Below are 18,489 nucleotides of genomic sequence, written 5' to 3'. Positions count from 1 at the left end.
TAATTTTGTCAGTATGATTTTAACATTCACAGAGTATCACATAGATGAAAAATATACTACCAACGTCCTTTTATTTAATATGATATACCTGTGACTAACCTTTGAACTTATTTTGTCTTTTTTTTTTTTCCAGAGCTGAGGACAGAATGAGAGCCTTGTGCTTGCTAGGCAAGTGCTCTACCGCTGAGTTAAATCCCCAACCCCACCTTTGAACTTATCAATAGTTACTTTTACTATCTCAAAATAAACTAAATACTTATTTTCATCCTTTGTTAATTTATTCTCTTTTAAAAAGAATTTTGGTTGTTATTTTCAGATTCTTATACATACAGCTCCTTGACAATTATTGAGATATTTCTATGAGCATACTAGTGGTGAAATTGTAGGGTCATGTGCTACATATATGTTTACAATGATAAGAAAGTGTCATCTTGCTCTCCAGCAGTTCTGATGAAGTTTTCACCAATGACTGTTAGCTAGAGTACTTATTTCATGAAAATATTCACAGTATTTGGTAGTATGGCATTTTCATATGATTGTTTCTATTCTTTTTATGTTGTTTAATTTGTATTTTATCATGAATAATGGATGATGTTGGACATATTTTCTTGGGCTAATTTTCCACCATGACATCTTTGGTAGGTTATTTTTTTCCCTGTGCCTCAATCATTTATTTATCAATCTGATTTAAAAGATTTCCTTGTTAGGTCAGAAAGTATAAAAGACCACAGATCTTACCCTACTTGTAAGGTAATGAGTTATTCTACTATGGAATAAATTTAATCTAATGGGAAGCATGGAACTCTCTGAATCAAAAATCAAAAGCTCGTGGGAAAAAACAACTAACATCCTCTCAGTCCTCATCTTTGAACCTCCCTGAGCTAAACTAGCCATCAGTTATTACTCTACACTATTTCGAAGGGTTGCAATTCCAGGGAAATAACAGCAAGTGATGGCATAATGTCTATTTAGATGTTTCTGACACGTAAAGCTATCCCCACTGTATGAAGAAATGAATAAGAAAGGGAAGACTGGCATGATGTGTCAAAGTCTTTATGGAGTGACAGACACACTGTGCCTTGTTTGTAATGGGTTTGCTATTCAAATTGCATTGCTCTGGAAACCTGCATTGTTCAGAAATTTGAAAAATCATCATGACTTGTTTCTCAATATATTTTCTTATATAAGTCTTTTGGGATGCTTATGCCTTACAGCTATTTTTCTTCATCTTGCCTTACGTATTTAGTCATGAACTATAGCAGAGCAAAGTTTTTACTTTCAGCTCATTTATATTGTCTCTCTCTTTCTCTGTCTCTGCTTCCCTCTGTCTCTGTCTCTCTGTCTCTCTCTCTGTCTCTCTGTCTCTCTCTCTCTCTCTCTCTGTGTGTGTGTGTGTGTGTGTGTGTGTGTGTGTAGCAATATCTTGGAGTTCTCACTTAATTCTTTAATGAGATCTGCTAATTTATCTTGTTCATGGCATAGCTCTATTTCACCTACAGGTGCCTGCATTACATTTTTCCAGTCCTATAAATGCCTCTAGAGTCTCTAGTACTTTATATCCTCTATATTATCATATGCAATTATCTATTTTTGTTTTTAGTTAGAATTTCAACAATTAATCATTTTCCAATTAGACTATCTTTAAATTCACTTATGTATTTTGTTTTACAGTTTTCTATTTCATTATCAAGTTATGATTGCCACATTAGTGTATTTGTTATTTCTTCTTGCTTTGAAGTGAAGTTGTTTTCCACTTTAAAGTTATTTATGGTAGTAATATTCATTCTGAATTTGGGGATTTATTTTTTATTATAAAGCATAAGGCCCTAATTATACTTTGAAAATTATAGCCCACATATTATCATAGGTTATCGGTTATCTTTTTATTTTGATTTTGGTCCAAATTGTTTGTAGTTTCCTTGTAGAGTTCTTATCAAGCATATGGATTAGAGTGTGCTACTCTCTAAATATTGGTACATTTACTAATAATCTTCTCAGTTCAAAATGGGTAGCTGACTTTCCCGATGATGACTCCTGAGCCTGATCTCTGTCATTTCTATATGTGCAGACATGTACACACCCCTCATATAAACACTCTTGAATAACAGGATCAAATCTAATATAGGTTAGGGCAATTTTCTTGTATGTTTAAGGCTCTGGCTTTAATTCCAATTTTAAGAATGGAAGAAAAGAAGGAATAGGAAGATAGATAGAGAGAATGAGCATTGAAAGCAAACCAATTTTGCTAGATTCACCCTGTGTTCTACCTCACAATACCACAAACAAACAAACAAACAAACAAACCATGGTATGTGCTGACTTATAAGTGGATAATATTAGATGTAAAGGATAACCATGCTACAGTCCACAGACCCACAGAATATAAGTAACAAAGGGGAGGTTGAAGGGAGACCCAAAGATCTCCTTGAGAAGGGGAGATAGAATAAACTATGCCATGAACTGGGGGTAGGTAAGGTTAGGAACAGGAAGTCTCCTGCGACAGAAGGAGAAAATACTAAGAGAAATGGCTGGATTTGGGGTACATTTCAGGAGTGATGTAGAAACATAGTGCAATGAAAACTCCATGGAATCTATGACAGTAACTCTAGCAAAGAGACTCCTAGTAATAGGGGGCACCCAGTCTGATGTGGCCATCTTCTCTATTCAGAATGGCCTCAAATGGAGGGATTGGGCATTAACCCAAACAAGCAACAAAACAATTGACCTACATTTTGTTCTGTCTGCAGTGTGTTTCTGTACTAGAGCATAGCTTAATTCTCACCAGAGAGAACAGAGAGAATCTATCCAGCAACTGCTGGTAACAGATGCAGAGTCCCACAATACTGGGTGGAACTCAGTGAGGCTTGCAGAGATCAGGGATTCTGTAGGCTTCTGTCCATGTACATTATGGATGTGTAGCTTGGTATTTTTTTTTCTTTTTTCCAAATTTTTTTATTGGGTATTTATTTCAATTACATTTCCAATGCTATCCCAAAAGTCCCCCACACGCTCCCCCACCTACTCCTCTACCCACCAACTCCCACTTCTTGGCCTTGGTGTTCCCCTGTACTGAGGCATATAAAGTATGCATGACCAATGGGCCTCTCTTTCCACTGATGGCCGATTAGGCCATCTTCTGAGGGTGGGAGAAGAGGCTGGCTCTGACTCCTTTGCCTGCTTGTGGGACCCTGTCCCTCTTTGGTTGCCTTGTCTGTCATTGATATGAGGGGATATACCTGGCTTTATTGTGGATTGTTAAGCTGAGTATGGTTGTTGTCCTGAGAAGGTGTCTCTTTTCTGAGGGAAGACAGGAGGTAGATCTGTGATAGATGGAGAGGAGATGCTGCGGGGGCTGGGGGGTGGGGATAAGGGAGAAGAAACTGTAGTCAGGATATAATATATAAGAGAAGAGTAAAAATAAAAACATTAAGGGAACAAAACTCCTTGGTTATATTGGCCATAGTGGTTCGCATCTCGAATTGTAGATTCTTAGGGTGCTGCAACAGTAGCATTGCTAATTTAAAGCCATCCTGGATTATGTAGGGAAATATGGAGGCCTTATTTCATAAAACAAAAGTGCAGAAAAAACAGCAAAAATTTTTGTTATGCTATTAATGCCTGCTCTGTGAATATACTACATAGAATATTTTGACACTTGGGTTATGCTTTCTCTGATGGTTCTGTTTTTAAGTGCAATATACTTCTTTGGGTATGCTATACACACATTTTACAGAGTAGTCAGCCTGGAAGTTTCTGCAATTCATCTACAAACCCTGGAAGCCTTGTCTAACTCTGTCACCTCCACATTCGAGTCACACTCCGAAGGACCCTGGGGCCTACTCATATTTGAGACCTGAGGAATGACTGCTCACCCCATCCCCTCTTCTTCTTCAGTGTATTTTACCACAAGATGTGTCCAGGGACAGTAAAGGAAAGTTAAATGTTCCATTTCTACATGCATGAATGCATCTGTGCACACACAGGGATTTTCAGCATCCTCTCAGTAGCCCTGTTTGCAGATAATCTCCTTAGAAAGGTGACACTCTTCCACTTTTTACATTTTATTCCCACTGCATAATGTTGCAGTTTAGCTCCTGCCTTGTGAAAGGCAGGAGTCAGAAGGAAAAGGACGACAGTGTTTATGCTTCAACTTCTTCTCATCTTCCTTTACTTTTATCTTTATAATGCTTGCCAGCATTTACCTTTGAGGAGTAATTTGCTTTTTATATTACTGTCCAGAGATCCTAGCTGCAGTCCATGAGAGAGGTTGGCAACAGCAGGCCTATGGCATAGTGCCCAGCAACAGAAGTCTAGATCAGGATATTCAACTTTTAAATTAAATACAGTGGTAGCATCTAGGAATGAGAAGCTGGCTGACCAATAAAGAAAAATTCTGGCCTCACATACATTTATTCCATTGTAGCTTTCTTAAAAATAGAATTAAAGGCAAGTATGAAACAAAGTAGTTTAGATTTGACAATGCCATTATTTGGATACACACAGCATTTAAAATACTAAAACTATTGAATAGGTGTCATTATCCTTGAGTAAACTTAGACTGAGGTAAGATGAATCATTGTTACAGACCTTGAAATGGTATATAAATGTTAGAAGCCAAATAAGTTTCAAAACCTCCTACTAGTTACATAAATAAATAAAGATTATATAAGTATTTTGTTTATAGTTACAAAACAGAACAGAAATACTACTGATCTTGATATTGTTTATGAAGGATAGCATAGAATCTGCTTTGATTTTATATAGCAGGGTTATCGGCCTATTGGTTAATGAGCCCACTTATATAAAATTGTTTAATTCTCATACATGTACATTTGTGATGCCTGCATAGAAGGTCAGATGGTGCTTATGATGATGAAACCAGAAGAAGTGTGAATTGAAAGCTCTTAGTTGAATTCAGTTATAAATTACTATTTATATAACTAAGGAATATTATTAACTAATTTATAGTTAAATATGTTTCTACATTCCTTTAAAGTGTATGATATTTTGCCCCTGTGTATGTGTGTGAGGTCTATGCCTAGTGCTCACCCAGACCAAAAAAGAAAGCTAGATTCCATGAAGCTGGAGTTATCTGTGTTATAAACCACCATGTAGATACTTGGAACCAAGTTTGGATTCTTTGTAAGACTAGAAAATGCTTTTTACCACTGAGTCATCTCTCTATCCACAATTTATATTCATGCTTGTGGTTTTATATCTTGCTATTTCTAGAAAATGTTTATATAAAATTTTATGTTTCAAAATGAAAAATAAGTAGCTTATATGGTAACACAGAAGCATATAATAACATAAAATGAGTAATTTCTCTTAAACTATGTATTTCTCTAGAAAATGCCTGAATTTATTACAAATATACTTTTATCTTTAGAAAATTATTTGGAAGATATTTTGTGACAATTACAACTTACTTCTTGTGCAACTGGTAAGTTCAAGCACAGCTAAGTAGAAATATGACTAAAGGTACCTAGTTTTCACCTACTTTAGTGCTTATTTGTGAATCAATTAACTGAGCATGTTAAAACAACTTATACCAGGTATGAGGAGGACCATGGATGTACCTACTAATTCTTGTACCATAGGAAGTAGGATTTTATTGCTGGTAGATGAATCTGGAGTAAACTGACATTCTGAAATATAATGATGTATACTTTGAAAGTGTTTGTTTATGTTTATTATGCGTTAATTTATGTCCCTATTACCCTATGAGGGAATTGAGACATCTATAAGCATACAATAGTTTATTATCACTTTCATACTGTTGCATTTCATGCTGCAAACTGATCAAAAGTCAAAAAAATTCTTATAGCCATAAAAGGAGACATAAAAGACATAAGTTAAGACAACTGAGATTATCGGGAGGATAGATTCTAAATAGCATTGATGTTTGGGAAATAATAAAGTCATTCGGAACCTCAGTGTGTATTTGACCTATAACACAGTCAAACCTATCATACATTGCCCCATATGCACACTCTTTGGGCATGCTTAATAGGTTTTTGTTAGAAGGTTGTGACTAACTTAATATAGTTGGGATTGTGAACTATTTGTTCTACACAGCTGGGGGGGCTGCATATTAGGGCAAACAAATTATTTAATAAGCAAATCTATGTCCATTTTTATCTACTGACTTCATGTCAATATTACTATTAGACCTACTCCATCTGTTGGATATGTAGGTCAACTATTTTGCATAATCATCAGGGATTTTCTAAGATAACTTGAATGTTAAACAAAGGGATACTGCCTTTGGTACTATTTGGATGGAATAAAGACGGTCAGAAGCCAGCCTTGTCTGGATAGATAAAGGTCCGGGTGAAGACAGGGTTCCATAGATGTAAGCTAAAACAAGGATGGACATGCTTAGAGTTATACCCAAGATCACCCATAAGACCCCAATTCAATCGCTGATATAGACTTTCATATAATTTAAATGCACAAGTCAAGGGTTTCCTTCAGAACCCAATTTTCCTACACCTTGGATAGTTAGTGAGCTCATCTATTCAAGAACCTTACTCTAAAACCTCACAAGAACACAGTTATATTCAAGGGTCTAAGATATTTCTGAAAACATGGACACTGTTATCTAGGATCCAATAAAAAGAAAAAGATAGAAAGGAAAAGAAAAGAAAAATCAACTTTGTATGAAATGTTGCATATTTAGAATCTGCTGCAGTCCCAATTTTAGTATCAACCCATTTCCTCCTCAGTTCCCAATAATGCCTGCCTGCCAGGCAAAATATAGCATAGGGCAGGGTGTGCTGAGGTCAACTCAACATGGGGATTTTATTTGAAATTAGACAGAATGATAATGATAGACTGTCAGAATATGCAGCAAGAGTGCCCAGGGTCTCTAACATGATTAATAAAGATGATCAAAAGGACAATAAATGGACAGTTTTATGATAAAGAAATATTGGGTAGTTTTCATAAGGGCTAGAAGAGTTGATAGAACTAAATTTAACCTAACGTACCTGTCATTCAGTAAGCTTGCATTCTATGATAACCTAGGCTCTCTGCATAGATAATGCTGCATATTAAGAGATATAGAAGGAAATACTGAGAACACTTTCTCAATATATACTTAGGAGGAGGGAGCACACCTAATCTGTGAGGCTGAGCTTGAGAAAAATCCTAGGAAGCATAAAAGTTATTTGAAGAAACTATTCCCAAAGCTCTTTACATAGTGCCTAGAGCTAGCTATTTAGAGGGTCCATAATAAATCTTCAGTTTTCTCTGTCTGCTGAATAACGTTGTCATTTACTGTGTGGCGTGAGAGAGAGAGAGAGAGAGAGAATAAAAGAGACACAAACCTATAGTCAAAAAGCAGGAGGACATTCAAGGTTCCATAGTTTGTTAAGTTTCCTGCAAACGATGTAAATTGCAACATCAGTAATGTGAATAAGGAAAGCTTAAACTCACAGACATCAAGTTAGGTTAATGGCCAGCTAACCAGCTGCAGTAGTGGACCTCAGGCACCTGTGTATTCAACTAAATTGATTATCTCTGTAGAGATTGTGATTGTACCTATACTGCTTGCCTGAGGCTGGAGCTGTTTTCTTAGCTTAGCCACTTCAAAGCAAAGCCATGCCAGCCAATTTTCCTAGCCAGAGAACAGCAAAGGATCCCTGTGAATCTGCAGACTCAGTGCATGCTATGAAAACACCTGAATCTTAGAGATTATTTTGATGAGTCTCCAGTGTTAATATCAAGCTCAGTCCACTAGTACTTCAGGGACATTCACTGATATTTTGCAAGCTATTAATAATATCTACTCTAATATGTCAACCTTCTTCTTGCGATGCTCTTTAGTTTGATTGTAGCATGCAAAATTGATTAACAATGTTTTGCTCAGATCCACAATGTCCCAGATAGAGCAGGTGAGCCCTAACTCTATGTCACTGTATTACAAGTCTGTGAAGAACTAGGGATAAATTGCAGTGTCATCATGATATGTTGATGTTAGCCTGTCTCCTCCATCTCAGCCATTCTCCTTAGCTATGGATATTTGTTAACAAAATTCACCTTTCTATTGTCAACAGTTTGAAAATAAATACTGAAGGTATTGTCAATATTTTAAGAAGCATCACAAGTTAGAAAGATTTAGGTTCTTCTTGTAATATTAAAGAAGAAAAGCCAGAAAAAATAATGAATAAAACATGAGTATTTAGCAGTCACCAAAATGTGACTACAGTAGTAGCAAAATACAAAATGAGTATCAGCAGTTCTCAGGTCTGATTGGTAAGCAGGAAATTAATGTTCACATGTTTCTTAATATGGGATGGCTGTGTAACTCACGAAGTCTGAGGAAAAAAACAGTGCGAAGTACCTGCCCTACATTTATACTGAGTGGCCTCTTATCCAAATTATTTGTATCCAATTAATCCTTATATCACCAACAGTTAGACTTCCTATCTTTAAAAATGACTTTGTATGTGTGAGGCTGTGAGGGTGTTTGTCTCTGTAGTGTATGCATGTGAGGGGGTCTATGTGAGTGCAATCTCAGGCATGTCCTGGCAGACATGTGAGGTAAGATTATAAACTGATGAACTTGGATGTCAGTCGTTGCTGTCTACTTTGTCAGAGACAGGGTCTATCTTTGGTTCCCACTACCATAAATAAGAGGCTACTACCTCATAAGCTTTTGAAGATGCTCTTGTCTCTACCTCCCATCCACAGTTGAGAAACCAGGTTTACAGATGTTCCTACTGTACCTAGCTTTCTGTGTATTCTGAGGATCTGAACTCAGATGCTCATAGCTTTGCAGTAAGCACTTTGCACTCTGAATCATCTACCTAGAGATGGATCCCCTCCTTAAATAATAAGTGTGGGGGAGTTAACTTGTTAAACTACCCAACCATACATGAAACAATGCAAGGCTTCCTCACAGTAGTATATCTAGGGAAGGGCCAGCAGAGACCTAGATAGAGATGATGTTCTATACATTTACTCAATAAATGGACCAATAATATTAGTTGCTTATATCAGTGAATTATAATGCAGTCAACTTATTTTCTAGGAAACAAGGAGTAGGTAGAAGATCGGTGTTCTTGAATTAAGACAAGTATGTTTAGCTTCAGGGACAAAATTCATCATTTGAGAAGACTATTTAAAAAAAGATGAAATGATAACAGAAGTCTTTGATCTTGTGAACAAACTATTCTATACTGTCTTCCATTGCTAGTTAGTGGATGACAGTGTTGTTGCTTCAATTTCATGGTTTCAGAATTTATAAAGGTTAGTTGTATTGCTTAAGGAAGCAAAACTAGATAAGAAAATTAAGATTTATAGCTCGGCCAATTGATTTCAAAGTCTTGACCTTAAGCCCCAGGTTGTATTGACTTATGAACTTGATTTTATGCATACGGTCTCTGTTGCTTCTGAATGTTTTAAAATCAGTTAATGATATTACATGAGAATTTAATATTTTCAAATAGTGTTTATTACATATTTTTCATGAACTATTATACTTAGTTTTTACAACAGTCCTATGTATTAGGTTTTATTGTATCCTTATACCAGATACAGATACTGAGAAATAAAGTTGAATAGACTCAATGGAGATAATGTAGCTTTGCAGTCCTTTCATTGCAGAATAAGCTCTCTCCTTAATCACTGACATTACAATATATTGTCTCTTTGATGGTTTTAGATGTACTGAGACAAAGTTGGGAAGAGGAAAATAGAGGCATTAATTTAAGTAGTGAGCCAGAAAATAACCTTAGTTTGCCATGATCATGAGGTTAGGATTAACTGGACCATATATATATATATATATATATATATATATATATATATATATATATATATGTACTAGGAAATCAAATGAGAAGTGTCAGGAAATTGGACTCTGCCTGATTAAAAAAAGCAAAAACAAACAATAAAAATCAGTGAGCAAATGTTGTTGTATGGGGTGACTACAAGGATCCTAGAAGGAAGAATTGCAGGGATAGCTGAGAGATGATGAACTGGACCAAACTTCTCTAAGTGTCAGTGTAGAACATAATCAGAAGCTATGTTTTTCTAAATAAAAACTATAATTAAACATGGAAAGAAGGAAGAATGAAATTCAAAGGGTACGCATAAAGTTGGCAAAGCTGCTGGAAGAACAAAATGTAGAAAGGATATTTTCTTTCAGACGTTTTCATACATATAGCACCATTGTCATGAAGATGCTCAAAGGTTGTCCATGTTAGTCTAGAAAAGGAGAAAAAATGCTTTGTCACTATTTCTTATAGCCATTAATCCCAGACCTTTGTAATGGACCTCTTCTGCATGCATCATGATTTACTAGAATTGATACTAAAATAACATCCTGAAGAAAGAGGACATTTGTGGCAAATAGGGTGAAATACAAAAATCATGTCTTCAGTCACTGACACTATACCAGGTTAAAGGTTTGTTTTTAATCACTGTTCTAAGAATAGGTAAGATGTTTACAAAAGGACAACTTAGACAAGGGGGGTTAATCTCACTTTCTGTATAAATCTTAAGCATCTCTGAAAGTCTAAAGTTTAGTGAGTAGAAAAAAATTAAGATTATGTTTCCACATATGAACACCAAACTTAAATGAGGTCTCCTTAAGAGGAGAGTGATATTTAGTTCTCTGGTGTGAGCATAACACTAGACTAGAAAGTCTGTAATTGAGCAGCCTGAATCAACATTTTCCTATGTGGTCAAGATACAGAATGTACAAACTCAGTTCAAAGGCTTCTTTAGATAGCCTGCTCATTAACCAAATCTCCCTATTGTTTCACTGCAAATCATACTTACTCTTTGAACACCTCAAATGCATGTTATATATTATGCATAATAAATATTTTTTTAAATGTGATGCAAGTACACTGTAGAAGACTATACTGAAACTCAACACTAGATCTACAGTCCCAAAGTAAACAGTGGGACTTATAGGCCCAAAGACAGCACTATGGTACTATAGATTCAAGATCAACACTGTTGAAGTATGGAACCATGGTCACCATTACTATTACAGACCCAAGAACAAAATTTTGAACTGAATACCTAAGATTAACATCGGGCAATTATGGGCCCAAGTTCAACACTGTAGAACTTCAGACCCAAAGTCATCACTGAGAAACTACAGACCTGTGGTGAACACTTTGCTGTAATAGACCCAAGGTCTTAAAAATGCAGACCCAAAGTCATCACCGTGAAACTGCAGAGGAAAGGTCAACATTGTAGAACTGCAGTCCAAAGGTCATTCCCGTAGAACTGTATGCTTGAGATGAGTCAACACTGTGGTATGACAAAACAAGGTCCATGCACTGGAACTAAATACCTAAGGTGGGTTGAAAGCAGAGGGCAAAATGTGAGACCATTCCTTTCTTAGGAAGATGCTCCAAATCAACCAAACAGACAATCTTTCTTCCAAGCTTATTCTATTTAGAGGTGTTGGGTTCTTCTCATGTAACAGTGCTAGCAGGAGAGGAAACATTCTAAAAAGAGATACTTATGTCCCTTCGTTTGGCTATCCGGCAACTATAAAAGTAAACACCAAAGTGTTACAATTTTCTCAGAAAAGTGATGTAAGGGGAAATAAAGGCTGGAACCCTGTCACTACTTAGGTAAAGAACTTACCTTCCAAGAGAAGATTCCATAAATTTATGACAACTACATGAACCATCTTCTAGGACAAACTAGAGCATAGAACATTCTGTTAAATAATGTTAAATAATGAGTAGAAACATTTCTTGAGTGGAATTTCTAAGATATACATAACTCTTATCTTGTATTTAAACCTTAATCTGAGGCCAGTATTCCCAAGACAGACTTGAAAGTCACTGGTGTCCTCTGCTTTCCCCTTTGTTGATATGGTCACATAGAATAAATCCCATTTCTCTGCTCTATTACAAAAGGAAAGGAAATAAAAATACACAGAGACTATTATTGTCTTTGTTTCAGATTTTATAGGCAGTAGTTGTTTTGATGAGGTAGTTAAACTCCACAGGAGGCAACTTAAATGGCAAAATTAAATGTAATTTGGTAAAGTTGTGTATCAAGTATTTTCTTAAATAGTTGTGAGTTTGCACAGTTCCTTTCTAAATTGTTCTTCTTCATTAGTGAAGACAAGAGCATGTTGTAAACTGTTAATGAATTATGACACATCCATTATTTATGGAGCTTAAAAGTTTAAATGACATTCTGCAAGTCATAGAATGGTTTCAAATATCAACTGGTTTTTTACAATTCAATGTAGCTATACAATGTCCCTACCTATAACTATAGAAACCTGGTATTTGCCCATCCATTAACTGTGCTATAGAGATGTTTTCCAATGGTATTGTCATCCTCTTTGAGGGATATTTGTGAGACAAGTTTTACTGATTCTTCTCCTTGCTTAGATGACTGCAGCATCTAGAACAGGATGTGCCCATGTTTGCAAAATTAACACTATGCCTGACTCATTAGCCTTTCCTCATGCTTATCCTTATCTCCCCACGTTACCTGTGTACAGACTATGTACAGACTACCAAACGAGGCACTTCTTAATTTCTGATATTTACTAAGACTCACCACGGATTAAATTAAAATGAGAGGGATTTAGGATTTTCCTGACATAGACAGCACTGAATCATCACTTATAAATTTCTACTTTGTGATGATGCAATGCAGCATCAGAAGAAGATATCATTTAGGTTTTTTTTTTCCTCTGAGACAGCATGCAACAATAGAAGAGTCTCACAATGCTGGATATCTTTATTGAGACACTCCAGCACAAGGGGAATAAGCAATGCTCCATAGCTGACCATATTACTAGAGTGTAACACTCAGAAGGATATTTGTATTCAATGGATTGTCTACTTGGAATCTTCTTTTTCTTCTTTTTTATTAGGTTTATCAGAATATACACAATTAAGATGAAGGGTGTGTCGACAGTGAATATAAGATACTAGGTGAAGACATAGAAAGCAATGACTTTTACATACCAGCATTTTCCTTAGTGATTTTATGTACTATCCAATTTTGTCCACACAGAAATCCTCGGAGGAGACACTTCCTTACAGATAGGCAAATGAAGAGCATAGATACTAAACCAATCCTCCAACGCTAAAGAGCCTTGGTGATGACATTGAACTCTCAGCCCTGCTATATTACCACCACTTCTGCTATCATAGAATTATATGCTTTTCTACACTGTACTGAGGGTGTTGGTGTCATGGCAAGCATTAACTGTGGTTTTATTGGAATGAGGATGCACCAAGTGATACCTTGAATATGTTTGTATTTTACATTAAAAATAATAAGAATATAATACTGGTTGATGAGACAGATGCACCATATTAAGTCAGCTTAGTACAAATATTTCTCAGCTGCAGTGCTGCAGAAGAAAGGATCAGTAATGAAAATACTGGTGACAGCTGAATACGATGCACAGCTTGGTTATATCCTATTGGGCCATTTTAAGGTTCTTAGTTCTGGTCATTGATTGCTTGGTGAAATGTTAACCTTAAGGGGAGTGAGGAGAAGTACATGGGAGATTTCCATATTGTGTATTTGCCTCTAATCTATAGAAGTACAATTGTTTAATCAATTCAGATTTCATTTTAAATTGTGTTTTTTTTTTTTTTTGGTCTGGTTGAAAATGAAAATTACTTGTATATAGGACTTTAGATACACATAATCTTTTTGTTAATCCTAGAAATATTGGTAATTTTCTTTTGCTTCACACAAGTCGCTGTACATTTACCACAGTGTACAGCCACCTCTAATGGGCATATTCATTTTCGAATAAATAAAAAATGACATTCAATCTTAAAACGTATTTTCATCCTCTAAAAATAGGGGCTGTAGCTATCATCCCAGTCCACTCTAAAGCCTTAGACTACTACTAGGCCATGCTCTGTTTATCGGGCATAATCTAGTCTACGTATTTTTATGGATACATTCATATAGTACATAGTTATTGTAACAGGTTGTTTCCTTTGTAATAATGTTTTCAAGGTTAATTAAGCTATCAGTGCATTATTTTACAGCCAAATAAGATTGCATTGTTCAGATCTACCATTTTTGATTATTGAGGAGGCACTAAATGCAGTTTTTGCATTTCTTTGCTGTCATGGATAACACTACCATAGATAGCAGAATGTCAGTTTCTTTATAGAGCAATGATTCCATTTTTCTTAGCCATAATATTGGTTTAGCCCAATTATTTCTACCTCATTATTTCTAGTTCTTTCTGAGATAATGAATTAAAAAGCCTGCTAAAAAGCCTGATTATATTCAATGGCCAGTCCATTTAAAAACTCCATAAATATCACTTACATATGTGAAATGCCTATAAGAAAGTGGTAGGTGTTGAAGTAAGTACACACACTTTGTACATGAGAACAATCAACTGTGTAATCGTCATTGAAGTAGCTCACTAGATTCCCAACTCCTCTTTAAAAATCTCTTCTGCCTTACAGAAGCTTTGCAATTTTATGAGGTCCCATTTGTCAATTCTCAATCTTACAGCACAAGCCATTGCTGTTCTATTCAGGAATTTTTCCCTGTGCCCCTATCTTCGAGGCTTTTTCACACTTTCTCCTCTATAAGTTTCACTGTCTCTGTTTTTTTGTGGAGTTCCTAGATCTACTTAGATTTGACCTTAGTACAAGGAGATAGGAATGGATCAATTTGCATTCTTCTACATGATAACCACCAGTTGTGCCAGCACCTGGCTGACATTCATTCTGACTGGGTTCTATCTACACCCTCTATGTTAGTCAGCTTTATGTAACTGTAAGGAAAAATTTGACAGAAATAAATTTCGGTCAAATGTTTTCATTGTGTTAAATTTTTTTAAAAATGCTGAAAAAAAGAAGAAATATCTTCTGACTGGTGCTTTATGAATTTTAGTAACAAAAAATAATTTGTCATAGCATTTCCATCTGTGTGAGATCTTGTTGAAACAAAACCACCTCTAGCAGTTCTTTCTTTCTCTTTCTCTTTCTCTTTCTTTCTCTTTCTCTCTTTTCTTTCCTTCTTTCTTTCTTTCTTTCTTTCTTTCTTTCTCTCTCTCTCTCTCTCTCTCTCTCTCTCTCTCTTTCTCTCTCTTTCTTTCTGTTGGATATTTTAAGTATTTACATTTCAAATGTTACCCTTTCCCGGTTTCCTCTCTAGAACCCCCTTATACCATCCCTTCTTCCCCTGCTTCTATGAGGGTGCTCATCTCCCACACACCTACTCTCACCTCACCTCCCTGGCATTCCCCTACACTGGGGAATTGAGCCTTCACAAGATCACGGGCCTCTCCTCCTATTGATGACAGACAATGGCATTCTCTGGTACATATGCAGCTGGAGCCCTGGGTCCCTCCATGTGTACTCTTTGATTAGTGGTTTAGTTCCTGGGAGATCTGGGTGTGTCTGGTTGATTGATATTGTTGTTTTTCTTATGGTGTTGCAAACCCTTTCATCTCTTCAATCCTTTCTCTAACTCCTCCATTTGGGTTCTTGTGCTCAGTTCAATGGTTAGCTGAGTGCATCCACCTCTATTTGTCAGGCTCTGGCAGAGCCTCTGAGGAGACATCCATAACAGGCTGCTGAGAAACAAGCACTTATTGGCATCTGCAATAGTGTCTGGGTTTGGTGCCTGTGTATTGGATGGATCCCCAGGTAGGGCAGTCTCTGGATAGCCTTTCCCTCAGTCTCTGTTTCCCACTTTGTTCTCAAATTTCCTTTAGATGGGAGTAATTCTGGGTAAAAAAAAAATGGAGGTAAGTTGGTGGCTCCATCCTCCAAACAGGGGCCTTAGCTAGCCTCTGAATATGGACTCTACAAGTTCTCCCTCCTCTTTGTTGGGCATTTCAGCTAATCTCATCCCTGTTGGGTCCTGAGAGCCTCTTGATTTCCTGGCATCTGGGACCTGCTGGTGTCTACCCCAAGTTCCCTATCACCAATTGCTACACATCTCTGTTCAAATTCCAGACCTTCTGTATATCATCCCTGTCTCATCCCATACCTGATCCTGCCCCTCCCTTTTATCCCCCATACCCTCCACTATTCCCCCAGTCCCTCTCATCCACTACCTTCCATGAGTGTTTTGTTCTCCCTTCTAAGAAGGACTGAAACATCCACATTTTATTCTTACTACTTCTTGAGCTTCATTTAGTCTATGAATTGTATCTTGGGTATTCCAAGTTTTGAGGCTAATATCCATTTATCAGTGAGTACATGCCATGTCTGTTCTTTTGTAACTTGGTTACCTCACTCAGTTCCATCATTTGCTTAAGAATTTTACTGAAGTCATTATTTTTAACAGCTAAATAGTACTCCATTGTGTAAATGTATCACATTTTCTGTATGCATTCCTCTGTTGAAGGACATCTGGGTTCTTTTCATCTTCTGCCTATTATAAATAAGTCTGCTATGAACATAGTGGAGCATGTGTCCTTATTATAAGTTGAAGCATCTTTTGAGTATATTTCCAGAAATAGTGTAGCTGGGTCCTCAGATAATACTATGTCCAATTTTCTGAGGAACCACCAGACTGATTTCCACAGTGGTTGTACCAGCTTGCAATCCCACCAACAGTGGGGGAGATTTTTCTTTCTCCATATCCTCTCCAGCCTCTGCTGTCACCTGAGCCATTATGAATGGTATGAGGTGGAATCTTAGGGTTGTTTTGATTTGCATTTCCCTGATGACTAAGAATGTTGAACATTTCTTTAGGTGTGTCTCAGCCATTCAATATTTCTCAGTTAAAAATTCTTGGTTTAGCTTTGTACCTCACTTTAATAGGGTTATTTCATTCTCCGGAGTCTAAATTTTTGAGTTCTTTGTATATATTGGATATTATCCCTCGATCAGATGTAGATTTGGTAAAGATCTTATCCCAATTTGTTGGTTGCCATTTTGTCCTATTGACAGTATCCTTTGCCTTTCAGAAGCTTTGCAATTTTATGAAGTCCCATTTGTCTATTATTGATCTTATAGCATAAGCAATTAATGTTCTTTCAGGGAATTTTCCCCTGTGCCAATATGTCTGAGGCTCTTCCCCACTTTTCTTCTACTAGTTTCAATGTATCTAGTTTTATGTGGAGATCCTTGATCCACTGACTTGAGCTTTGGGCAAGGAGCTAAGAATGGAACGATTTGCATTCTTCTACATGCTGACCTTTAGTTGAACCACCACCATTTGTCTTTTTTCGACTAGATGGTTTTAGATCCTTTGTCAAAAATCAAGTGACCATAGGTGTGTGGGTTCATTTCTGGGTTCTATTCCACTGAACTACCTGCCTATCTGTGTACTAATATCATGCAGTTTTTATCACTATTGCTCTGTAATAAAGCTTGAGGTCAGGGATGATGATTCCCCCAGAGGTTCTTACAGTTTTGAGAATAGTTTTCACTATCCTGAGTTTTTGGTTATTCTGTTATATAGTTTTTGGTAATCTGCTTTCTTCTCTTCTCTCTTCTATTCCCTTATTTTCCCTTCCCTTCCCTTTCTTGTCCTTTCTCTCCCTTCCTCCCTCCTTGCCTTCCTCCATCCCCTCCCCAACACACACATACTCATGGATTCTGGGGACTGACCTTGGCTCCTTATACTTGCAAGTACTTTGCTAACTCTACTATCATTCTATGTCTTCTAAACTGATGCTAGTTATTTGCTCAAACAATAGAAATATTTACTTCCTGCCAAAATCTTTAACTGGACTAGTAATTATTGATGCCTGTGAATGTAATCTCATCACTATTTAAAGTCCATAAATTAGATACTTTTTATACATAAATAAACCAATAATGGCTACACTATTTTATAACCCGTGAACTAAGGTTACATGCAGACAAAAATAAAACCCTGATTGTGTATCCTATGTTTTGACATTTACTATAAACTGAACCCCTCAAGAGAAGGATGGAGATCTTTAATAGCAAGTTTAAAATTAAGAGCATCTGGAATATTGATTCTTAAACAGTCTTTTGGTTTCCTGAGTAGCTTGCAAAGCATTATTTATCTCTTAAATACCTTTTTTTAGACTTTACAGGAATAGTAAATGTTCTGCATCTATATCTAATTTAAAAACTATACCTGCTTTCAGATATACAACTTTAAACACTTTATTTAGAGTGAGAGCTAGCTTACTGACATTTCAATTGGGTGGGGATCAGACATATATGTGTATTTTCATTTTCTTAGCCAAAAAGCTGAGGCATGGCAAGGGCATTTTCAAACAAGAGAAACTTGTATGTCCTACATCAAATGATTTGAATGTAAATCTTTCTAGATGCAATTTTATAATCATTTCTATTGGAAATAAAATGTCGAATATTCACATTACTCTTCTTAATGATCCATGGAATGATTCCCACATGAATCTTGTCATCTTACCCGAGGAAACTAGCCAGGAATGGATTCTAGCTCACCCAGAAACCTCCCCTTGCCATTGACACCATTTACAGAAGAGTATTCCTAGGGCTCTGGCTTCCTGTAATTGGCACAATTGCTCCCAACATAATGCTCTGAGAT

At 36.5% G+C, this 18,489-nt stretch overlaps 1 protein-coding gene and 1 long non-coding RNA gene across 11 annotated transcripts in view; one reads left to right on the top strand and one right to left on the bottom strand.

Moving 5' to 3' along the window:
- The window catches only part of Nrg3 (neuregulin 3), a 1,108,134-nt gene that overhangs the window by 213,357 nt on the left and 876,288 nt on the right, over positions 1–18,489 (top strand). The window lies entirely within an intron of this gene.
- Gm20642 overlaps positions 10,133–18,489 on the bottom strand; it is a 34,921-nt gene continuing 26,564 nt past the window's right edge. Inside the window, exons 3-4 of the long non-coding RNA XR_874530.3 lie at positions 11,125–11,317; positions 10,133–10,215 (exon numbers count right to left, since the gene is read on the bottom strand). This is a non-coding gene — a long non-coding RNA (predicted gene 20642). The remainder of the gene's footprint in view (positions 10,216–11,124; positions 11,318–18,489) is intronic.

The sequence above is a fragment of the Mus musculus genome, chromosome 14 (genome assembly GCF_000001635.26).
Source record: "Mus musculus strain C57BL/6J chromosome 14, GRCm38.p6 C57BL/6J".
NCBI classification, from domain to species: domain Eukaryota; kingdom Metazoa; phylum Chordata; class Mammalia; order Rodentia; family Muridae; genus Mus; species Mus musculus.
This window is presented reverse-complemented; position numbering and strand designations above follow the sequence as displayed.